General features: G+C 37.9%; 2 protein-coding genes across 5 annotated transcripts in view; both read right to left on the reverse strand.

The window, feature by feature from the left end:
- Positions 1-13,786, reverse strand: part of LOC136836086 (vacuolar protein sorting-associated protein 26C) — a 340,756-nt gene extending 326,970 nt beyond the window's left edge. For 2 of the 4 annotated variants that reach the window (XM_067100035.1, XM_067100036.1), the window contains exon 1: positions 13,564-13,786. The gene's annotated coding sequence lies outside the window, so the exon portion shown is untranslated. Of the gene's footprint in view, positions 1-13,528 lie in introns of all 4 variants that reach the window. The other 2 variants (XM_067100034.1, XM_067100038.1) reach the window with 1 other exon arrangement.
- A 7,237-nt stretch (positions 13,787-21,023) lies between these two features.
- Positions 21,024-26,566, reverse strand: part of krz (beta-arrestin protein kurtz) — a 242,100-nt gene continuing 236,557 nt past the window's right edge. The window contains exon 13 of the mRNA XM_067099997.1: positions 21,024-25,680. The gene's annotated coding sequence lies outside the window, so the exon portion shown is untranslated. The remainder of the gene's footprint in view (positions 25,681-26,566) is intronic.

A 26,566-nucleotide genomic window follows, 5' to 3' on the forward strand; every position in this document is an offset into this window, starting at 1 on the left:
TCTCGATTGTATCTAGACAGGATATAAAGGATCCAGGTGTCAGATACAATCTGTTAGTACTTGCCGTAGAGGACAACGACAGTGACGGACAAGACTTAGTATGCCCTTGCTCTGGGCGCAGAACCAAATTAACAATAAGGGATCACCTCTATCACCATAATATAAAATTAAAACTTTCAACCACAAAATTAAAAAGATTGTAGGTACTCCTAAACCAACAAACATAGTACCTACAGACGACGCAACCAAACTCAATTTCCAACTTCAAGGAGAAAATGTTAGTCAGATAGGGTTGCCCCTCTTTCTCCCTCACCCACCACCGTGTCAGTAACTACTAAAGGCCCTAAGGTACTGCCATTGTCAAAATCTGTCTTCAATTCTGACAAGTAATGTGATGCGAAGATCGACTTACATCGCCAAAATGTAGAATTCACAATCTTTTGCACTGAGAGATTGTGCCTGAAAGCTAAAGAAGTAGCTACAGCTCTTATCTCATGTGCTCTCACTTTCAGAGTTCCCGTGTCTGAGTCCTGACAATTCACATGGGCTTCTTGAAATAACCTCTTAAGAAGAAAGCAAGAGCATTCTTAGAAAGTGGTCTTGACGGGTTTCTCAGAACACCACAAGTTCTGGGAAGAGCCCCTGATACCTTTTGTTCGGTGAATATAGAACTTTAAGGCTCTCACTGGCACAACAATCTCTCTTGTTCTCCTTCTCCCACAAGATCTGAAAGGCTCTTAATGCTGAAAGACCTCGGCCATGGTCTGACCATCTTCGTTCTTAAGCTAAGAACCCAAGAGAGGAAGAACATGCAGCTTCTCCTTGAGAGAAACCAATAGTTTTGTCAAGGCATGAACCTCACTCACCCTCCTGGCTGTTGCGAGTGCTACTAGAAAATAGTTTTCTTAGTCAAATTTCTCAACGAGACATTTGCCAAAGGTTCGAATTGATCTGAACAAATCCATTTAAGAACGATGTCCAAATTCCATGCTATTTGTTTAGGAACTTTCGTCTTCGAGGTATTAAAAGACTTAAGTAAATCTGTTAGATCCTGATTGTTCGAGATGTCTAGACACTCTGTGCTTAAATACCGATAAGCATTGATCGATACCCTTAATTGTGCTCAAAGACAATCCTTTTCCTTACAAAGGGATAGCAAGAACTTCGCTATTTGATTTAGAGAGGTTTTAGAAGACGAAACTCCATGTCTATTGCACCAGTCTCTAAAACTGATTCCATCTTGCCTGGTATACTGCGTCCGAAGACTTTCTTCTGGGTGGAGAATAGCGCTTGCAACCTCCTTTGAAAACCTCTCTTCCTGAGTGAGTAGCTCGACAGTCTGCAGGGCGACAAGTCGTAGAGAGCGGACAAGTTCTGATGGAAACTCAGGAAGTGGGGCTGTCTGAGAAGATCTTTCCTCGACGGGAGGATCCAAGAAAATCTGCAAGGAGGAGGAGAAGATCTGGGAACCACTCCCCAGATGGCCAGAAAGGAACGATTAGTGTCATCTTGGTGTTCTTGTGGTTCCTGAACTTTTCCAAGACCTTCCTGATAATTTTGAAAGGTGGAAAAGCGTAAAGTTCTAGGCAATCCCAACTCATTGTCATTGCATCCACCCAAAGTGCCTTGTCGTCCGGATCTGGGAGCAATATACAGGGAGGCGTTTGTTCTGTCTGTTGCAAACAGGTCTACTAGCGGACAACCCCACAGATTCCACAACTGTTTGCAAACCTGCGGATGTAAGGTCCATTCCGTGGGCAAGACTTGATTCTTCCTGCTTAAGAGATCCACTGTTACATTCTCTCGCCTTTTTATGAACCTGGTCAATAAATGACCTGGATTTCTCTTCCAACCATTCTAAAAAGTTCCTTGGTCGTCTGATACAGGGAGAAGGAATGAGTGCCCCCTTGCCTTTTGATATAAGCAAGAGCTGTCTTGTTGTCCACTGAACTAGAATTACCTTGCCTTTTACCTCTTGTTGAAATTGCATCAGGCTAGATCTACCGCTTTCAGTTCTTTCACATTTATGTGCAGTTCTTTCTGTTCTTCCTGCCACAGGCCCAACATTCCTTGTTGTCTAAAGTCGCTCCCCACCCCTGATCCTGCGCCTGACAAGAGTGTGAGGTCTGGGTTCTTGATAAAGAGAAATTCCTCTCTAGTCTTTTCTTGAATTCCACCAGAACAGCTCCTTCTTGATCTGATCTGAGATCTTGAAAAGAAAGGGAATCCGGATGGGTTTTTTGCGTGGCCATTGCTTTGTAGATAAAACTGCAGAGGCCTCATCTTGAGTCTGCCAGTTTTAGAACTCTCCATCGAGGCTAAGGTCCCCAGCAAGCTCATCCACTGGTTGGCTGAGCAAACCTCCGCGATGTAGAAGGTCGTCTATCATGCTTTTAGACAAGACTCTACTCTGGATTGATGGAGAAGCCGAAAGTCAGAGAGTCCATTCTCACTCCCCAAATAAACCATCTGTTGTGATGGTGAGAGGGACGATTTCGGAACATTGACTAGTAGGCCTAGTTCCTTTGCCAGAGATAATGTCTTCATTAGGTCCTCCACACATTTGGCTTTGAGTGTGCTTTCAGAAGCCAGTCGTCCAGATACATTGACATCCTTATTCCTTGCAAGTGAAGATTCTTGGCCACCGTTGACAGAACTCTTGTAAACACTTTTGAGGTGCAGTTGACAGTCCGAAACATAGAGCTCTGAACTGGAAAATTTGCCTTGAAAACAAACCTCAGGAACTGCCTTGATTCCTGATGGATTGGAACGTGGAATCACGCATCCTGGAGGTCTATCGAGACCATCCAGTCGCCCAGTTGAAGAGATGCCAACGACTCTGTCGTTTTTTCCATCGAAAATTTTGTCTTCTTTACAAAAACGTTCAATGCGCTCACGTCTAGGTTTGCCTCCAACCTCCCGACGCTTGAGAAACTAAAAAGAGGCTCGTTGTAAACCCCGAGAAACATGGGTCGACACTAATTGATGGCTTGTTTCCTTAGTAGTGCTTCTACTTCTTCTCAAGGGGCGCAAAACTTGAGAGTCGTTGAGTATGCTTGAAAAGCGACTGGAGCGTCCGACAGAGGGGCTTTTGTTGAATGGGATGGAGTACCTTCCCGGATCACCTGTAAGGTCCAAGGATCTTGAGTGACCTTTTGCCAGGCTTCCGAGAACGACTGAGTCTGGCACCTACTGCTATGTGGAGACAGCACACTCATTTCTTTTGTTGTGGCAGGAAGAGGTCAGAGAAGATTTTCCTTTCTACATAAACTTGGAAAAGGGCCGAGAAGCAGACTTGCCCTGAACGTCTGGAAGTGTCGAAAAACACCGAAGTTTTGGTGGAAGCAGCTACAGGAGTAGTCTTCTTCGGCTTCTTTGCTGACTGAGCCAACAGGTCCTGTGTTGCTTTTTGTGTGAGAGCTTCAGCAGTCTCTCGAACTAATTCGAAGAGAACAAGTGGTCCTTGACAAAGGGGCATAAAGAGGAGAGCAGACCTCTGGCTGAAGGAAACACCTTCTCAAAAAGAGCACCAGAGTTGTCGTTCTTCTTCCAGAACTCCGGTTGCAAACCGAAGTTAGCCCAAGGCACAATCGTGGATACCCCCTTGTTGTATGCAGTCGACTACTGTTTGAAATCCGTCAAAACGCATCCGAAAGTCCGAATTTTTGACTTTCCTAGCCAGAGCCGACACTGACCAATCAAGGAAACTGATGATTGCCACAGCGAAATACTTTGAGAAGATGATCCAACTCTGACTGCGTGAAAAAGATCTTTGCTGATTGAAGAGCTGTGTGACGACTTGAACACCACTAGACTGGAGAAGTCCCTTGAGCGGAGGCAGACACACCCAAAGAAAAACGTTCTCCAGTCCCACCACACACGGCCGATGAGCCAATCTGGAGAAAGACAAAATTTACTGCCTTGCTCTCTTGTCTGAGAGCCAGGAATTAATTTTCTGATCCCTTGGCCGAAATTGCACAAAACTAGGCGTGTAAAAGGAGCTGGATCAGGAAGTTATCCTCTTAAACTGCGATCTGGGAGATGCGAGTCGAAGGCTTAAGAGAGTCCCACAAAGTTCTCCACGAAAACTTGAGTAACTCCTTATAACCCGAAGATTTTCCTTGATTCTGAAAGTCCTCTTCTATTTCTACATCTTCTTCATTTTCTTCTTCTACAGAAGACACAGGAGACAATTGGTGTACAGAACAGTTTGAGCACGAAATGTAGGTCACCGCGAATCTAAAGTCGGGTGTTTATGCAGAGGTGTAGCGCATCTCAACAATCAGGATGTAAATAGATTTACTTAAGTCTTTAATACCAAGAAAGTGGCCTAACCGGAGCCAGAGAAGAATGCTGTAAATGGATTTGTTGAGCCTCTTCACTGGTGCATCGTGGGAGGCTCTGAGTCAAGACTATTTTTTAGTAGTCTCTATAACAGGAGTGCTGAGTGGAGGCACATGCCGCCACAAAAGAACTGGTTAAGATCCGTCCAAGTTGTCCGTGACTTGGCCTCAAAGGGATCTTGACGGTAGTAGGAGGATGCACTCCAGACGATGAGGCTTTCAGATGTAAGAGCGCTCAGAACTGTGAAACACGCTTATTACTAGCAATAGTACGCGTGAGAGTTCCTTCCGGGGGCTGATCCACTGAAGGAGGAGGAAAAAGCTTCAGATCCTCCCTGTGGCTAAGCCTGCAGAAACCGCAAGACCATCTTTTTCTGCGTTCGCTGCAGGAGAGTTACGGCGCCAGACCTCTTGAGGCGAGAAGAATGCATAGCGGGAGCCCACGAGAGGAGAGTCAAAGAATCATCACCACTAGAAGACACATCCCAGTAAAAGATTTTTTCACATTTTATGTAAGCATCCTGAAATTACTTGTCAGAATACTTGAGGGTGACTTTCGGGAGCAAGCCCACTCTGCCCTCCTTCGGTTTGATGCCCCTCTCCCCTGAACTAGGGAGTCCGAACCAGATCCTAGACCAACAGAAGCTCCTTGGGTTGGAACAGACACCTCCACTAACTTCACTATGTTGGAGCCAACACCTCAATGGCTTTTTAATTTGGATGGCTGAAGCACTGCTGAAAATTTAGTGTCCATCTGGACTTTAACTCTGAGGTGATAGGATTGGGATCAACAGGGTCCGGACAAAGGAGAGTTAATAGGAGAGGGGTTGCAGATTGAATTACACCTTGTCCAGACTTAGCAGATGATGACCTCTGCGGCTTTCTAACTCTGTTTTTCTAACCTGTGGAGATATCCTAAGGCTGACCATTCATCCGTTGTTAGATGCATACATTCAGAGGCATGTATTCTCTGAATTACAAAATTTACTACATGAAGAGCAAACTGAATGTGATAGCCACCTTAGGCAAATGAGTATGTGGCCCAAAGCACATCTCTTATAAAGGAACCAGAATCAGCATATTGTACAAAGAATTAATTCCGACCATAAAATTGATATTTTTAACAAAAAACAAAGAAATACTTCTATATAAATTGCAGTTACAAAAATTCAACCACAAAACGAGACCGTGTTGCGGTCTCTCGGCAGAAAACTTAATGGGTTCTAGAACATTGTTGATAGTTCCTTTGTTACCTATAGAGGGCGCTGGTAGAGGATCACCTAGGTGTTTATAAACGCTAGCGTGAAATTTGTACCTTGCCCGGCGTCAGAGGCGACAGCTATAATGTAACTACCAGGTAAGTCCTATAAGTAAAAAACCATACAGAATTGAATGGCGTGTCCAGCTGCGCAGATGGTATTTCCCTATGTAGAGACCAAGGGTTTGTATTCGTATAGGAACACCTTACCATTAGCTAACTGCCAACATTAAACTCGATCTTTAATTTAACTACAAGATCAGTCTGCATGAACGAGTCACAAATCCTAACAGTACTGTAGGGCAAGATTTAGCAGCATTTATTCAACTCAAAGTGAACAAATCAAATGCTTAACATATATTAAAACAAAATACATGAACTAATAATGAAACATTCACTCAACCAATCACAGTGCTGAATTTTGTAGCTTAGCTCCTTCTCTGGCAAGCAGAAAATGCAGAAATCAATGAGCAAAGCTAAATCTGAGCAGTTTCCCTTTCATCTACGATAGGCCAATATATGAATGAACACAAGCTGACATACAAGTTGGATACTTAAAAAAAATCTGGTATATCTCAAGCATATGATGGGTTTGTTACCACAAACCTCAGCTCATTTCCAAAGTTCTTGGGGCAAATCTATTGCCCTTATAAAAGCAAAGCATTGAAATACATATCAATGAAAAACTCTCACGAACATCAAAGCACTCATTGCTATGTGTAAGTCAAATCGTACAAAAGTAATCAATCTAGCACCATTTGAAGGCATCTCTCAAAGTACAACTATACTCACCACTGAAATCATGTTGCTTATGACTTTTGAATATCTTTCTATACAGAAACTCTTATGATTGCCGTATCATGTTCATATGGCACTCTTGGCCATCACTAATACACAACTTTTACCAAATTTTTTTGCTCTGATAAAATGAACAAGTTATCACATCAAGACAACTAAAAACCTAGTGTATTTGGCTAACAACTGAAAAAACAACATACCCAAGTATAAATCCATTGTGTATTATGCATCCATAATGGACTATTACAGTATAGGATTTTACCTTTGATATGAGGTCCTCTCCCTAAAAAATGCATTTATTGAATTGTAATTATCATTGGTAATAACTACTCACCATAAAATTTCCCTTACAATAATTATTTGCTTCATGGGAGCAAAATGCTACAGAGGAACAAGTATGGAACAGTACCGTATGCTTTAACTAACCATGCTTACAGCTATAGTACAGGATGCTTTCAAGAATACCTTCGATCAACTCATCTCCATCCATGTACAGAAAACTCAACTGTAAAGGACATTATCAACTTTCAATCACATTCTCCAATGACAGATCTTCTGAATATATTGATGAACATGCTTTGGAATTTCATCTGTAATTATAAATTTTTAACAAATTTTAAATAACTTGAAAAGAATTATGACATAGAAGCTTAGATATCATTTCCACAACAAAACCTATATCATACACGAAATTAATAAATAATTGTATATGACAACTATAGATGCAATTAGCACCAACAATGCAACATATCAACTGTGTAGAATATAAGGAAACTAACAGCGTGGTCAGTTAAACTGCAACACATTAAAACTGCAAAACATTCTTAACTGTGATATTTCAAAAATGATCAATCAACTCAAGTTTAATGACTTGAGCAACACTAAATAGGCCTAAAGGTTCTAATCTATTGGCTCACACATGCAATTTCATTTAAAACCTGAAAGGCAATATTAGTAATTTGTTGGCCATCTGATAATATCTCACACATTTTGCTTCAATTACATTTCGTGAACTGAGGTAAAGGTATGTCTAGTGTTCCATGAAAATATTTCAGCACCAGGTTCAAAATTCTGACTGCACACTGTGAAGTAACCTTTACTGTGTATTTAATCATAACAATAGACCTGGTACTAGAATGTTGAGTACAGTAATGAGATTGAGTTATGCCTTGCCAATTCTACACCTCTGAATGTTACAGATGATGGTTCCGGTCATTTTCTTCAGCAAACAAATTCAAAATAAGGTGCGGTTCTTTCTACTATCATACTATAAATTTTACAATAACCCAAAGCTGAGGGGCAGGTATTGCAACCTCACACCAACATTGCTAAAATCACAATTTTTAAAAGTAAATTGTATTTTTCTTAACTATGCAAACCTAAGGTCCTTTCCATTAGGAATTACTTACGGCAAAGCTGGACACGGCTGTTAAACTCTTGAACAAGGTGGTTGAACAGTGACTACCGTCAGGCAGGCGGAAATACCCGCCTGCCTGGATGTGCTTTATTCCAGTTTGCCTTTCGCCCACGTTCAGATTGAGGGTGGTATGAGGCGGGCATAAAAATGTAATGTAAAGGACCTCAGGTTTGTATAGTTGAGGAGAGAAAAAACTCTAATCTACTAAATATTGGGATTTGTTCCAGACACTTTACTTGCTTGGTTTTATGTACAGCCCTCTACAGGGATAATTCCCTCTCTGGCGGGTCCTTGTACGTTTTCAAAATAAGGTGCTTCTTGTATTTTATAATTTGGCGGGCCCTTGTACGTTTTCAAAATAAGGTGCTTCTTGTATTTTATAATTGTCTTTCAGTGTTTTCTCGTCAGTAGCATAGCTCCTGCAGGATAGGAGTCTTTAGTTCTTTTTTAAATTTGCTTTCTTCTAGTATTAAATTGCATAGAAGATTATTAGTCAAAGCCATGATATGTATTATTTTTCACCTTTGACACATTCTTCATATATACTACGCACTTGCTGCCATCATATGTTTTATGTTTAGTATCACTATGACCTTCCTTCAAACAAATTTTACACTTGAAGATGTCGCTAGCACATTTATTGATTTGTGATTTTCACCACATCTAGGCCAAGCTTGGTCATTTCTACAATTTGTTGCGCTGTGACCAAATTCCTGACATTTATAACATTGATAGGGCATGTAACAGTCGTATACTTTTCAATGGCTATACAGTGCACACAATTTGTCACCCCTAACATAGATAGCCTTTCGCATTTGTGGTGTGCATCTGATATAGTTTATATTTGTCATTTTTGTGGTGTGCATCTGATGATATAGTTTATATTTGTCATTTTTGGCTATCATTTCCTATATACAATTTTTAGGTCGTCATTTTCAGATATGAGGCTATCCATGGATTTTTCTTTACAATGTTATCGACAATGTCATCTTCATCCTTCGGGACATAGACTACTTTTATTTTTGGTTAAAGTTCACTCTTCTCATTTATTGATATATTGTTGATATTCTGAATCTCCATTTTTGCCTTTTCTAAGTTTTTCCTGTCTGGATTTCTTACAAATAAGTGTCCCTCCCTTGTTGTTTTAACCTGTTCAACTGGAGCCGTTACTTTACTCATAATTTGTCTCTTTTCATTAGCTGCTGTGTTCTCTTTGTTTGTAGATTTGATCAGAAGCACTTTTTTTGTCTTTAGTGATTCAGCATAAGTTTTGTCCATGTTTGTCATGTCTTTAAATCTTTATCAACATTATCAATTTTGTTTGGATTTCATCTATGTTGATCATTCGTCACTAGTTTTCTGGGCCAAATCCCTGAATCAACACATTTAATACCTCTGTTTTCTTTTATTTCTTCAAGTTCATCTTCAATGACTTTTTTATGTGTTCTTTGTTCAGGCCTCTTGCAATTATTACAGATGTACAATACATTATCACTATGAAGTATGGTTGTGTATCTGACTTCGATACTTGAACATTCATAATGAAACCATGCATCAAACATTTCACAGCAAGTTCCTTCATCATCAACTTCCCCAGAGCAATGTCTGCAGGTTACTGACCCATCCTTCTCTAGTATTTTATTTAGTGTTCCATCTTTACGTACTGCTTCAGTAATTACGAGATAATGTTCGTATGATAGTTTGATCTTCCCTTTACTTGATTTAATTTCTACAATATTTATTTTCTCTTTTTCCTTCCTCTTCCTCATATTCACTTTGAACATCGCACAAGTCAGGCACTTTTCACAGAGCACTTCACATACATGTCCTACCCGCACAAAAGCTATGGCACGATAAACAAACCATCAGTCCTTTACATTAGGAAGGAATCTGAGTGAGTCTCTTGAACTGACTGGAGTTCTGCACACCTGGGCGACTACTCCTGGTCGAAAGAGCGAGGAGGAATACCATGTCTCTGATATATTGATCGGAGTGTAGGAACTGCAAGATCAAATATCAGATACTGGACCTTTCGTATGAGTGAGGAAACGTAACTCATACGAAATAGGCTGGGAAGAATCTAAGAGTCAGAGGCAGTACGGAAAACCAGAGATAGGGTTTTCCTTATTGCCAATCTCTCCTTCCTCCCTTTGCTAGGGGAAGGAGTGGAATTGCTTCTATGATTCTAGAAGAAAAAAAAGAACGGGTGCTCAATGTGTAGTCTTACTGCATCAGATGCCAGATCCAGCAAGTGTCGGTTCGAGACCTATTCTCATCCTGAAGGAGGAGAAGTAGGAGGACGAGGAAGGAGGAGGAGAGGCCAGTCACTCTCGGTATCCTTCTCACTTCCAGAACCAACACCTTAGGCGAGGTAAGGAGCCAGGTAAGAAAACAGCTTGTTGAGCAGCCACCACAGGACCAAGGAAAAAAGGTTCCCAGGGCCTGTGGGCAAGACCAATGACAGAAGACAAGAGTGTGGTCTATGAGACCACACCTTGCTTCCAGACCGACAAAAACTCCCGGAATGCGAGGGATGGACCAAGCCATTAACTTCATGAGCTCTTGGGTGGAAAGTACCAGTATCGTTGTCACCAACTGCCAAGTACCTCTTTCAATCGCTTCACGAAGCCAGGAGAAAGATATGTCCTTAGACACGTCTTCCTTAGGAGAGATAGTACTAGTGAAAACGTTGACAACACCCAGGTTAGGAATGTCGAGCCTTTTTGAAAAGTACCGCAGCTCCCTAATAGAACAAGGTAACAATTGATCTGGATCATCGATACAAAGTCCAAGGAGGAGGGGAACAAGAAGGACTCAAACCTGTCAGTAGATGCCGATGGATTCAGAGTCCACTTATGACATGCAAGGAGGAGTTGAGGCAATGATCCCCTTCACCCGTTCTTCCATCTTCTACACCAAGGCCGGAGTGAGATGAGAGATGGTCCTAAGAGGGCACATCTCTGTCCAACAGCTCTCGTAAGGGCGCGTGCAGAGCACAAGACAGGAACCCTAAACAAGTCACATGCCACCCAGGGAATAGTTCCCTGGGACAGCAAGACCGAAGAAGCTTCTCATCAGAAGCTAAATCTCGACTGACGGGAAAAAGGCTACTTCAGATAGAAGACTAGGTTGCAAGGGCCTACGTTCTTTACAACTGAAATGGAGAGAAGCAACCCTCAGAGAAGACGAGGAAGTCCAGACTTGAAGTGCGACTCTGACCTGAGTAGTAGTTCGATCAACAACACCAACCAGCAAAGATGGAACCAGTCCCTGGAACAGTGCTGCAGAGGACTTCAAGAGATATCCAGTTACAGTATCTCCATTGCCGCTCGCAAGAAAGCCTATGCTTGGAAGGAAAGCTGAAAAGTCTGGCAGTCTTGAACACAGGGATGTACTGCCTGAAGGACCACTTCGTGTAGCTGCTACAGGAGGTTGGGGGTCAAGGAGAACAATTCTCAATGCCTCAGATGCAGAGCTATCAGGTCAAGTGAAAGACGAAGTCTTCCAGTATTTGTCTGTAACTCAGGGTGAGCAATACTTGTGAACCACTAGTGAAACAGACAAATACACAGCGAGAAAACTACCAACTTATTGTGCCAGGGCCCGGGAGACAAACAGAAAGATGGTAGGGATCCCTCAGTCAAGCAGTCCCTTCATGAATCTTTGTGAAGAAAAGAGTGAAGGGCACGTTCTGTCCAGATCACTCAAACCTGAGGCCGAGCTTGCCTACCAATACATCCCCACCAGGAATGTATCTGGCTAATTGAGCTATTGAGTGCACTATAGAACACTCGAGTACCTGCAAATGTTGACAATGAAACAGGAGGAAAAAACGATTCCCTATTGTTTGCCGACATATGCCACTACTGTCATTTTGTTGTTCAACAAAACCACTGAGTGTCGCAAAACTCATCCTGAATTTTCGGAGGGCCAAAAGGCTGCCTTGAGTTCGGTATGTTAATGATTATCACAAAAAAGTGCATTTAATCATGAAAATTATATGAAAATACAGTAATTAGTGAATATTTCTCAGTGAAAAATACCGCAAATTGGCGCATTTTCCGCTAATGTGTACATATATTCCACAGAGAAATCCGCGAATAGTGAGACCACGAATACAGGAGGTTTACTGTATATCCGAACGTACAGAGGAACTCCTTCAGTATCTAAATAAAGGGCTACTAGAAGAGAAGCATTACCACTTGGTTATGCCCCTCTAAAAACGATGGCCTACTGTATGCAATGCCATCACAAATTGTGGGTTTGTATACTAATAAATATCAAACACGCATTATATACATAAAAATACAGAATGATCCCACTGGGATGATAAAGAGCTTAACAACAGTCAGGCAAAGAGATCCGAAGACAAGTCTTAAATGCATGACGGCCCAAAGCAAACTGGAATGTTTTCATCCTGACAATAGTTACTGCCTAATCACTTTGTTCAAGAGTCTAACGGCTGTGTCCAACTTCACCATAAGTTATTCGTAATGCAAAGGACCGATGGTTTGAATATCATGTCGGAACAAACTACGCTATGGCCTCGTTGAGCATCCCTGCTGATGGTTGGCAGTTAACATATATGCCCTTAACATACCTTTCCCTCCTTACCAACATCTGTCAAGACACACTGACTGTCCATGGGTCTCCAAATGAAACTATGGTCCTGCCAAACCAGCAGTACAAAGGTCCTGCTAAACCAGCATTACTAAATATTCTCAAAGCTGTATACTTATATCTTAACTTAATTTTTGTTTCCTTCATCTTTTCAGTTTGATACAGGCAGAATGGAATAGAATATAAAATTTTGGCCAAAGGCCAAGTGCTGCGACTTATGTCATTCAGCACTTAAAGGGAAATTGATAGTAAGGTTTTAAAAATGTAACAAGAGGAAAACCTTGCAGTTGCACTAGGAAACAAGTTTTAGAGAGGGTGGAAAGTCAGATGGAAGAAAAAGAATATGATCAGATATACATTAAAAAAAATGAGAGAGGTTGCAGCTAGGCTGCATGGACCCTTACGTAATGCCTACATGATACAATGGAGACAAACTTGTTTCCATTCCTTTACTGAGCTTATCATCATCTCTAGCTTTGACTGCCAACTTCAATTGGATTCATCAGATTGATAATTACGGGCTAAAATTATGCATGGTAGTGCCGACTCAGGCTATAGGCTCCAGGACAGTCAAATGTGACAGAACTGCAAAGGATTCCCTTAATAAATAAATAGGTTTAACACTGATCTTGGGCCACAATTCAAGACCCTAGAAATAACAACTCAGCCTGTGACCAACCTAAGACTGGAATACATTCATGCCTACTGCTCTCCTGTGAATCTTAGGTTACTGACCAATATTCTAAACTGAATCTTAGGCTACTGACCTATATTCTAAATTGAATCTTAGGCTACTGTACTCCCCCATATTCTAAACCGAATAATAAGCTATTGGCCCAGATTCTAAAATCACTTACAATCCCACTAGACGGCTTCTGAAATACTTCGAAACTCGGCAGGTATTTATGTTTCCATTTGAAAACAACAGGCTACGAAATGGCAACCTCTACAGAACGTAGCCGATTAGCCTATTACTGGTAACCTTAGCCAAACTTTCCTGTTTTGACACACTTTCTTCAGGTTACGTTGCTATGCTACTACAGTCTGCTAAATAGACATACTAATGAACTCATAATTTGCTTGGATACTTACAATAAACCTACAGAGCCATGTGCTTGGATACTTACAATAAACGCACAGAAACTAATTAAGACGATACACTTGGCACTCAAACACCAACTCTACTCCACGAGAGTTAACGTACATGGGGCAAGTCACGTGACTCAGGTTCCAATGTTATCTGACAGAGTTCACCACTACAGTATTTCATTTTCAGGCCAATTCTATGCAGTTTTAGTACATTTTAGTGACGGTATCAAAAGACCTCATGATGTAAGAATCTTTCTTAGGTAACGTAGATGTTACCTGACGACACTCACGTATAGCCTATGGATTCGGTTCTGTAGTTCCATAACAGTACACTGTAACTGAAAGCCAATTGTTGTGGACGGCTGCTATAACTACCCAATAAAAGAACAATATCGCTAAATAAATATTGCAGTAACAAATATTCAGAAGTAAATTTAAATTTTACTGAAAACTTAAATCTTTGCAGGACCTCGTTGCTACTTAGAGAAACGAAGCTGACAAAAGAAAACATCACTCAAAGAATGGATTGTAATTCATACCCTTAGTTTTTTATTTAATTAATATTATCTTATATATATCATATGCATAAGTTGACTATTTAACGGTTTTATAACGTGTTCGTATTTGACTTTAGGCTTAAACTGTTTCGGACAACTGCGGTTGCTAATTGACCATTAAAGTAACTAGAAAAAAATATAATAAATATAACTGACAAAGTTATATTTATTTTGATTTTACTTAAGCAATATCAGATGTGTGTTATAAATAAAATTTTGCTTCATACATCCTAAAAACATATTATCCAGAAATTGCTAAAATAAATTATTTTAAAAACATACCTTACAGCTTTCGCAATGCAGACTTTTAAAATACGAAAAATGGCAATTGCCTATACTTTAAAACAGTGGTTCTTAACCTTTTTATTACCGCTCCCCCTCTAAGAGTAGGTCCTTCCCTTAATGCTCCCCTCACAGATTTAAAGGAAAACAAAAGAAAGAGAGAAAGCGAAGGGGGAGGGGCTTATTCTTTGGGAATAAATTAGTGAGATACTTGACACTGCTTCTTAGCGACTCTTGTTAAGAGAATATATATAACGAATATAATTAGGGAATTTTTAATTTTTCCCTAGGGCTCGCGCCCACCCCCTGGAAATTGCTGACGCCCCACAGGTTGAGAACCACTGCTTTAAAATTGTTGCATATAGAAATATTTATTGTTAATATTAAATATAAGGATATTACAAATTGTTATTGGTAATTATTGTATAGGTAATGGTGTATTTTGCTTGATAATGGGAAATCTTAAAGGTATTTTGCTTTGAATGTTCAGTAAACAAACCATTCTGACGAATGGTAAAAGGTATCGCCAGGTCAAAAGGAAAACTTATGACAGCAATGAAATAAAAAAAAAAAAAACAGACAATGGAGAGGTATAAATGGGACATTTTAATAAATATTTATCTCTAAAAAGTTACATCTTATAGAAAAATTTGACAATTTTGGGATTTTTTCTTTAGTCGTCTTGTGAAACTTGATGCAAACCTCATTCCTAGTTCAAAGATAGTTGGAATCTGAACTAAGAAGCAAGCACAGAAACTTCAAAATATTCACATGATAAACGAAGTCAACTTGGATTGAATGGACATAAATACATCTAAATAACTATTATAGTATATTTATGAACACATACGTGAGTCATAACAAGATATTTTAGAGCAATACGTTATAAGACTTAAGGTCTGTCCAAACCATAGATGGAGGTGCTATCTGTGTAGGCCTACCAGTAAGATGTAGGTCTTCCACCAGGATGGCATTGCAGAGCCTTGCGGCCATCTTTAAAGGTCTGGTAATCTGCAAATTGAACAAGGACTTAGTGCGATTGTGAATTTTTTATTGTTCATGTTTAATGAGTAATGTTCAGGGTTTAGTGAGTAGTAATGCTAGCATTGTAAGGACGGGATTGAGTGACATACTGGTTGGGTGTTGGCTGGTTTATTGGTGGTTCCTTACTGAATGAATGTACAGAATATTTATTGGCCTGTGCGAGCTGTAAAGTAGCATCTACACACAGACAGGGGAAAACAGAGGTAATGATTCGGGCATCTGTGTTTGTCGGCAGACAAACAGATGGCGATTGTGAGAGAGACAATAAATGTACAGTGATAAAACATATATCAATGGAAAGGCCAGGAAATTCCACATATGGCCAATTGCATGAGATTCGAGACAAATTAATGAATACAATGCAGTAGCATAATATATGTGAAATGGCGAGACATTTGGCGTCTTCACAAACAGATATATACATACAGTTTGATACAGAAGATTCGGTGGAACATTATGTGTACATGATTAGAATGCTTGCATGGCAATGCAAGTAGTGGTGATTGTACATAAATCAAGACAATAATGGTCAGGGAGAAACAGATGGAAATATTGTATGGTAGAAGTTGCGTTCTGCGAGTGAGAGAAAATGGGATGCTCTTGTTCTGTCTTGTCCCCTCCAATGGATGACGAACACACGAACACCCACGTGTGTTTGGAAGAGACGGCGATGGTCTCTTACAGCATCACACTTCGGCAATTCAAGACGGCGACTGTCGTAACGACGCGGTTAGCAACCGATCAGCATCAGTTGCGGGCCTTGGGCCACAAAAAAAAAAAAAAAATCAGCTGATTCCGACACCACGATGTCATACGTGATGAACATTTACGACAGTAGTGCACACGTTGAGATGAGATTACGAACGTGCGTAGTCCACGCCCACATTTAATGGTTTTTACAGGACAGCGATGTCCGTGAAGGCATGACGATTCATGACAATTTATACCCGACTTAATTACGTCCCGTGCTGACAGACGCAACGGCAGTGCCATGTGTCATGAAAATGCCTTTCCGTAATAACCTTGAAAATGTACAAAAAGCATTTACAGTACCATTATTGGAGAACAGTTACAAGAAGAACTTTTATCTTTTTATTATTGTGTGAACAATAACAAAAAGGAAAAAAAAGGGAGCCAAAATACACTACTGCGCATCCCCACCAAAGGAGGAGCCAAAATATGCTACTGTGCATCCCCAATGCGCACGCTGTGGAGTTGCCAAGTACATGGCGTATGTCGTACTGGATGGCGCATGTTGACATTGCTAATTACATCTGATGTAATCAAATGTCGACGCCGTCTCGTCAGTCGTGATGACATTATGACACAGTTGCGTTTATGCAATATTACATGGCGATTTTTGACAGTCATCGTGGCTCGACCGTGTAGGTATCGTGCAGCCTTCCACATACGCCATCACTTGGCAGACGTCCCCAAATTTGGCAGCGCTGTTACGAATCATGCCAATTTGGTTGTACCTAGAGCTTAACCATGTCATAATAAGCAAATTATGACAGACGCGGTCTTGAATTGCCAAAGTGTGACGCTGGCATAAGTGTTTAGTGAATGTTTAGTTCAGGGTTTAGTGAATGTTTATTGTGTAAGCATTCAGTGAGTCTTTAGGGTTTAGTGATGTTTAATGTGTAAGTATTCAGTGAATGTTTAGCGATTGTTTAGGGTTTAGTGAATGTTTAGTTTGTAAGTATACAGTGAATGTTTAGTGTATAAGGATTCCGTGAATGTTTAGAGTTTGGTGAATGTTAGTGTTTAGTGAATGTTTAGTGTATAAGTATTCAGTGAATGTTTTGCGTGTGTTTAGGATTTAGTGAATGTTTAGTGTGTAAGTGTTTAGGGTTTAGTGAGTAAGTGTTTAGTGAGTGCTCAATGAGTGGTTAGTGACTGTTTAGTGTATAGTGAGTGCTTAGTGAATGTTTAGTGAGTGTTTAGTGTATAGTGAGTACTCAGTGAATGTTTATTGTATAGTGAATGCTTAGTATTTAATGAATGTTTATGATTGAGTGTTTAGTGAATATTTACCGAGTGTATAGGGTAGAGTAAGTATTTAGTGTTTTATGAGTGTTTAGTGAGCGTTTAGTTATATCCAGATTGAATTTACTATAGTAAGTGTTTAGGGTTTAGTGATGTTTAATGTGTAAGTATTCAGTGAATGTTTAGCAATTGTTTAGGGTTTAGTGAATGTTTAGTGTGTAAGTATACAGTGAATGTTTAGTGAGTGCTAAGGGTTTAGTGAATGTTTAGTGTATAAGTATTCAGTGAATGTTTAGGGTTTAGTGAATGTTAGTGTTTGGTGAATGTTTAGTGTATAAGTATTCAGTGAATGTTTGGGATTTAGTGAATGTTTAGTGTGGAAGTGTTTAGGGTTTAGTGGGTGCTCAATGAGTGGTTAGTGACTGTTTAGTGTATAGTGAGTGCTTAGTGAATGTTTAGAGAGTGTTTAGTGTATAGTGAGTACTCAGTGAATGTTTATTGTATAGTGAATGCTTAGGGTTTAATGAATGTTTATGATTGAGTATTTAGTGAATATTCACAGAGTGTATAGGGTATAGCAAGTATTTAGTGTTTTATGAGTGTTTAGTGAGCATTTAGTTATATCCAGATTGAATTTACTATAGTAAATGGCAACTTTTATGAAAATGCGTGAAATACTGGCTTTGAATCGAAGAATACTGTTTGAAATTTCTCTGTTCAATATGCAGTATTAATTAGGAAATAATTGCTCATTGGCTGTCAAGAATTTCTCCCAGTGATAACTTAGTTAATAATTGCTCTTGCCTATTGTTCTGTGCAAGGATACACAATCATAAGACAATGGCTCCAAACCAACAACACAAGATGGCGGCTACACAAAAGATGAGTACATTTTCTAAATTTTATTACAAAAATAAACTATAATACAAAAAACATACCCAAGCTATTTCAAATTACATTACTAAGAAAAATACGTGCAAATTTACGACGACTTTACGTTAATACGAACTATAACTGGGTTTCCATTCAAGAGTGAACCAAACGAGGAACAAAGGATGAATTTCTGGGTCGCATGGTGGCTGAATCAAGGCACAAAAGTTATGTTAAGTTTGCTACAATTTCATTTATATCGGTATTTAACTGAGCCTAGAATTTTGCCCATCGGGCTCACCAATGCTTTGCTACTTTGCAACACGTTTCAATTCAACACTAAAGCTGAGATGGGCATTGATTAAATTGAATTACAATTACTATAATTACCTAAAGCCTTGTAGTCGATCTAGCAGGTGGCCGCCGGGAAATACACAAAAAAACACCTCTAATCTACTCAGTGCTAGAAGAATGAGTGAGGAGGGCACTTTGTTTTGGCTTCGCCAAAAAGCATCCTTTAGAAATTTTAAGTTTTTAACTACAGTGGAACCCGGTCTCGACCCGTACCAAAACTTCGACAAAATCAGTTCGACATGAAATGCCGAGTAAAGTTTGCGCGGTTCCTTTAACAACAAGCGAATCCGACCCATCGACGAAACATATGATGTTTGTAAACAAAAGTGTTTCGATAACGCCGCGCTAGTTGGCGTTGTTGGTAAAGCGTTCTTCCACGCGACATTTAAAAGCACTTAAAGCAGTGATTTTATACATTACAGTAGACTCTGAATGGAATTTACCATAAATTAATACAATCCTGAACGTACACAATGTTTATGTAATTAGTACCGCGTCGCCACCAGGACGGCACTCTGGTTTGTTTACATCCCGACTTGCTACAAGCTGCGATGCCGGCGTAATTTAAGACGTTTTTTCTTAATTTTATAACAGACTCTACAGTACATTCGGCTTATTTTTAAGATTGTATTATTAATTTAATGTAATGACCAGGCTTGTTTTTCATTGTATTTATCATTAACAACAGTTTTTGTGCGTACCTGTTACAGTACATTCTGGAGTGCATATAGGCTGCCTAGCCTAGCCTGCAGCGCTCGGTCTACCACTGGTAGGCCAATTTTTTTGATACAGTATGCATTTAAAACTGTAAGAAGACTTCTAATAAGGTAAGTTATTTAACTCTGAACTTATTTAATTGTAATGTGTGTAGTGTTTTGTATAAAAAGACAAGGTTGGAGTAGTGACTGGTGGTCAGGAACGGATTAATCCATTTTCAGTTATTTCTTATGGTCGAAATTGATTCGGAATTCGACAAAATCGAATCTCGACACTCCTTCTAGAACGGATTAGCGTCGGGAACCGAGGTTCCACTGTATATTACTGTAAACAAATTTCTTAGTCCCATAACTCGAACCAAAAGTCCAACACATTGTGTATTCTTCAACAATAAAAGACATGTAACAGAAAAATAAACAAGTAACATCCTTCAAATTGGAACCATAGCGTAAGTTCTCCAAGTCACTCATTACTTTCCACGTAACTCATTATGCTCGTCTGCTATTTATACTGATCTCTGAACCCGACTAGATGGAAGGTTCTTTAGGCAAAATCCCTACAGAGGATTTCATCGACATTGGATTCTATGACTAGTTAGTGAATTTACGGAAATTAGTTATAAATTAAGAAAAATTATGACTGACAACTTTGGAAATAATGTACCTTACGTGATTTTGATATGAAATAATTTAAAGGTATAGTCATTCAAGCTGAATAGACTGAAGCCAAGATATACATAAATGGCAATATTATATTGATAAAGGGTTTCTTTTCATTGTTATATATTTCTTCTATGTTTCCATGCAATATATTGTCTACTCTGTCTTGTCAGCAGGTCATTAAAAAAAAAGGCTATTGCCTATCTTATTTAGGGACTAAGTCAATGATTTATTTTTTATTTTTGGGGCTAGCAACCTCACCCTGAAAGACTTACTGGGAATTAGAGGCTTACACCTTTGGAAGCCACCCCTTTAAAGAGAGAAATCATGAAGGTAGTGTCTTTTGAAGTACCACCACTAGTAAAGTCTGGTAGAACACATTTTTGGTCATAACAAACATTTAATTTCATGTCGTCAAGAGATTACCAGAGATACAAAACTTGTGTCAATCCTGTGCTGGGAAGAACAAGTCCAAACCTGTGACCAGTGATAACTATGAAGAAGCTACTGTAAACATGGCCTATTTTCTATGCTAACAAAAACTTATTTTTCACAAATTGGAAATAAGATGGAGACCTTTGATATCAAATGAAAGCTTTGCATGAAGAGTGCAAGTTAAATCAAATGACATTTAGAATGGGAACTTGAAGATGCAACTTAGGGAAAGCCCACTGTTGAACAAAGAAGTGGTTGAAAAACAGAGTGGGAAAAAGCTGATAAAATATGAAAGTGCTTAAAGTTATAATGAAAAAGAGGAGATATTAGATTCAAACCAGGAGAAAACAAATCCCTCTTGGTTCAAGGACCATCTTGATCATCACATGGCTTAAACATATCACATAAATATGGCATGGTGAACCTGATATAAATATATGGTGACATAATGGTGGATCATTTGACTTCAACAATGCACTCTCTCATTGATAGGGACTGACAAAGTGAAAGCTTCCCCATTATGTCAGTATACAGCAAGCTCATAGTCATAATATACTCTTAAACTTTATAAAGGTAAATAAACCTCATGCAGTACACTTACATTTATTCATTATTATACACAAATATATAGGAAAATACATAAAATAATATCTTATGCAGAGGACATAAAATAAGTATTTATTTTTTGGACATACTTGTGACCAATGCTATTTATCCTGTACATTGAATCAAATTTTAGACAAGACAAAAGTTTGTGTAAACTGGTACTGTACCAATATACAGAGGAGCTAAAGAATGGGAGATACTCGTAGAAAAGCATACATACAGTTTTTAGTTTTCAAAATATGTAAATTCTGACTACCTTGTTCCTATATTTGTAGCTCTTTACACAGCATTATTTAATGTTTAAAATTATATGAATATATATACTGTATATATAAGGTATATCTCAAGTGAAAATGAGCATAGCTAGAGCAAGATACTCCTCATTTTCTATATGCAGTTATTTTACTTGTAAATTGTAACGATTAAAAAACTCCAAGCATAAAATTCTTGATTTTAACCCATCAAAATGAAAACTGTCTTTTGTTTGGTACAAAATACCTATAGACAATTATGACAAACATATGTACAATGCATTTAGGAGAGCTTGTCCACTTGAATTGTAAATTTATGAAGAATTTACTGCCAGATGATTTCCAATGACATCATGGAAAAAAAGGCATCATTACATACTTTGTTACAAAAACTTTATAATTTGGATGGATTCAAGCAAGAGAACACACACAGTGATGATGTGTTAAGAAAGGACTCAGTGATTGAGAGTGCACATGAGGTAGAAACATTGGTGAATGGCTCATGGACTCTTGAAATAAAAATCTCACATCACCACATTAATGCATTTGAATAAATTCTGCATATTTTCATCTACTAAACACTGATGCAGGTAACATGCTTCATAATGCATTAAAAGATTTGAAATTCAACACACAAACATACACAAGCGTGTACAAACAAATATACATTGACAATTTTTGAAACTGCTTTTCTGATAGATGCCTTTACGGTATCAATAACAAAAGGAATCATTATGCATGATGAAGACAACTTTTGAGTCTGATCCACAATGCACCCAGTGGTAGTATACAATAACATCATATATCAATTAGTGTATGTGTGAAATCCCACATCTACATACTGGACTGTACAAAAAGCCAAAATATTTCCATTTATAAATATGTTCAAGAAGAAATAGCAGGTGAAAAACATACACTTATGTTTTTCTACATTATTACAACTACATACAGTACAAAATAGTTTATTCACCAAACTTTATTTGGGTGGAGATTACTGGCTGATCATATTCAAATGAAAAAAATTTACCCAGGAATACTATTCCAATGCACAATCAAAGATGGAGGGAAAGGAATGGTTTATGACTAATTTAGATACCAACCATTACAAAACAATACGAGGAAACAATACAATTTTCACCAAAAAGAACAACAAAAACTCATTTCTTTGGCCAAAACGTAAAAAATAGTTGTAATTCCAGTTACACAACTGGGGTGATATTCACAAGTCACATATAATGTTTGAGGATAAATTAGTATTCCTGTTGTGCACTGTAATAAAATTTAAAAATAAATCTTACAATACCAGTATTGGTCATGGCTTTGATGATACAAATAAAAACTAATGGTTGAAAACTTGTGCTTTCATTTGTGCACTTCAAAACATAATGGTAGGCATCAAGCAGTACACGGCATTAAGCTAACACATTCTTGTTTCCTTTTTGAATCACTAAAAAAATAAATCATATAAACTTTCAGGTCAATAAATGATGCATGATATGAAGACTTAAAATTAATTCAAGTGAATAATGTATGAGTGAGTAATATTATATTCATTTACATAATGCCCTCGCCAGTATCTTATATTTATGACTTGCATTCCTCAGTTTGAGATACTCATTTGTAACAGTACTTCACAATATCTACTCCCTGGATTTGACTACCAACAATAGGAACGTAAAAACAAAAATGAAACAAAATCCCCATCATTACCACAGGCCAATATCTTTGGAATCTCCTTCCCATACCCTTAAGTCAATGTTGTCAGAAATATGAATGTTTTAGGATGCAAGAAGGAGCAGGTACTATATGCCTATCTTGCACATGTACATTACTCTGAATGCAAACTTAATTCTTAGGTATTTTTTTAACAATTCATATTCACAACTCATAAGACACACACAAGATGGATTATGACACCTTACTTAACATTAATGAGTGTTGAAATAAAAGAATAGGATGAGTTAGAACTGCACGTTACAACAAACAATTGGTTCACACGTGATGAAATTGATGATGATGATAATATTAGAGCCATTTAAAAATATAGGAGGTAAAGATGGAAAGTCATCAGCAATCAAGAGTTTTACTTTTCTGCCAATATCCAGTCATGAGGTTCCATTCTGGTCTTTTGGTGTTGAAAGAATATCTAATTTGATATTTGGAAATTTAAAGCATGAAAAGCAAGATTAGATCTCCAAGTGCGCATTGTTAAAATAAACTAAAGAGATTTTTTGCTGTACTGTACTATCCAATTAAATTGTGGCCAAAAAATATCTTTACGACAGAAATCTAATGCATAAAACATATGCACAGAGCTTGGCTAAGCTTTTGAACCAACCAAGCTTGAGAACTTAATATAAACTTGTAAAGTACACACCTATGGAATAAGTAATTACACATTTTAGACATTACAAAAGATTGAAATATTTGCTATTGGACATCTACAGTAAGGAACACTCAAGACTAACATTACTCTTCAAGCTTTACAGACTTCAGGAAATATTCTTGGAGACACTTAAGAAAAGGTGAATGGATTCAAAATCTGCAAAGCATAATGTCTTGTAAAAAAAGAAGTTTGACAAAATATGGGATAATATAAAAAAAATTCAGTAAAATACAATAGGTATTTATAGGAATATAAAAAATTGTCTCTTGTAATGGCATTTAAATCTAGTATGATATCTTTTACTCCAGTCCCCCAACTTGTGTGCACAATATTTTCATCTCAGGATGTTAGGCTCTATTAAACAACCTCTTTGCATAAGGGTGGTCATATACCATACTCTGCATAATACTATCAGGGATGGGTGTATGTCGTACTGTACTTACTGCAAGTTAGTATCATCAGTTTTTGTTTAAAAAAATACACTCATGGGGTGTCTTTTCTATAATTGTATTCTTTTATTTTCAATATACAGTACACATTATTTTCATATTCACAATTAGGGGTTCCTCCTATATACTATATGCACAGGACTTGCTGACAAGAGAAAAACAAAACAGAGTATAAAACTGTTTTTGATTTACAGACAAATATTCTTTACATCAACATGTTCCTTGCAATCGAATGATTTGATACAGATGAGGATTTACAGAGACAAGAGCAGCACATACGAAACTCAGTCATACTCTTGAGGTACACTACCTTATCAAAATTGCAAGGTTGTTGAACTTGCCAGATTTTTCCCATTTAAATTTAAAACAACTTATATTCGCACTGTAGTTAACATTATGGATGAAGGACGATCACCATTTCACACGCTTCCAAAACTGGAATGCTTTCACACATGCCTACAATAAACTGTTATCACACAATATCGCCACAAAATATCCATTACTCTATAAGAGAAATCTACATGTGTGGTGAGGTAGCTTACCATCAATTTCTCATTGTAATTAGGGGTTACTTCACTTATTTTTCCTATGAAAGAGAGGTAGGCATAATTTTCTTCTACCATCTTTACCACATGAAAAAAAGAATACACAAGAAATAAGAAATTATCAAAGAAATCTTAGAAAAAGTTCAAACAAAGTGAAATTCTTCCCAAACTTACTTTGTAAAATTTTAATATGTTATGACAAGGTAAAATAAAGCAAGCTTTAACTCTCTATTGGACTCATTACAAAATTCTCATTTGGCTATATAAACTTGGAGCATTGCAAGTACTGGGGTCATACAAAGACCTCTCAAGCCAATAGTCCGAACTTTCGTTGTTGCAAATGTTTAGTGCTCACATAGTGAAATCTGTTTTAATATTACTTACTCCTCCCATAAAAACCTTTGATTGTGCTCTGTTGAATGTCTAAAACTACAAGGTAAACATCATTATTAACAGTATTGTCCTCATCCAGGAATTACCTCAAAAGCTAAAAATAAAACAAATTAATGTCACGGGCATATTAATAAAAATCAACTACATCATATCTAATACAAAATTATTCAAATATTTCAACAAAATACTCTTGAAATTTTTTTTACAAAAACGCTGCTGTCATTACCAGTACAATAAATTACTTTTAAGCCCTAGGGCATCCCACTTTGCTCTTAAATAGGCAACAAAAGGATAAAAATTAATAAATAAAGCAGTACTGATGGCATTTAGCTGAGGCTATCAACATTAACTACAAGGCAATTCCATCAGTTATACACTTACAATATGGTAAGACTGCTATTACAATATTATGAATTGATGGCTCTTCACATGGGAGATGATGGATGCATAATTAATGCATAATGTGATGTACAAATTTCTTCTTGTGATCAGTACCCATATGCTATATTGTATTATCCACGAGATAAGTGCTGCTCCTAATGTAGTTATTAATTTGCTAACGATTTGTCCTATTATGTTTTAATAAATACTGCTTCAATCTGATGAATTTTCAGTAACCTGTAAAAAATAGAAAACCCTTTGAATTTGTGTACAGATATAAAATAGAGTCCAATTAAGCTTACATGAAGATTAAACTACTGCTAAGTTTGTGCCTCTGTGGGTATTGATGCTTTCATCACATAATGGCAAGAAACAGAATACAGTTTATGTTACTAAAACCAATAAAAAGGCATTACAAAGACAGAAATTTTAAAAGATTCAGGAAGAATATGGTTATTTTGTCTAGTTCAGAGTGAAAATTGTCTATGCTAGACTCAAAGAAATAATAAAGTTGTCTATTCTTCTTGGAACTTAGTCTTTTGTCCTGTGGTCTCCTGGACCATATGCCGGTTCAGGCAGATTAAGCAAAATCATTTGTGTAATTAAGAAATTACACAGGATAGCTGCCTTCTTTTTTCCAATCAATTGGGACATTGACAATTGCATCATTCCTGTGAATCAACAGTCTCCTGAAACTAGTGGGAGAAAATGCTGAACAAATATATGTCCTTCAGCTGAGATGAAGTCCTTAAATTAAAAAATGGTAATGTGTTACGCATTCATTTAACTGACACGGCAAAGGGAGAGATCTTTACTCCCTTCCCCAAGAAAACCAAGATAGTAAAATACAGTAGTATTGTACTGGCTATCCTCTTCCATTATCTATTCAAGATTAGAACCTTCAGTAAATAGATGAAAAAAACATTCCATATATCTCAAAAAGCTTTGGTGAGGGTTGTGGCTATAAAAAGCTAGGAGGCCTTTTGATAAACAGTTGCACCAGAAGGTTCCATACACATACATTCCAAAGCATAAATGTAGATAGTCTAGCTTACGCATAAATCCAATACTGAATATGAGACTTTATGGAATAATGAATCTTATTATAGCCTATAAAAATAGG

This window comes from Macrobrachium rosenbergii, chromosome 56 (genome assembly GCF_040412425.1).
Source record: "Macrobrachium rosenbergii isolate ZJJX-2024 chromosome 56, ASM4041242v1, whole genome shotgun sequence".
In the NCBI taxonomy this organism is placed as follows: domain Eukaryota; kingdom Metazoa; phylum Arthropoda; class Malacostraca; order Decapoda; family Palaemonidae; genus Macrobrachium; species Macrobrachium rosenbergii.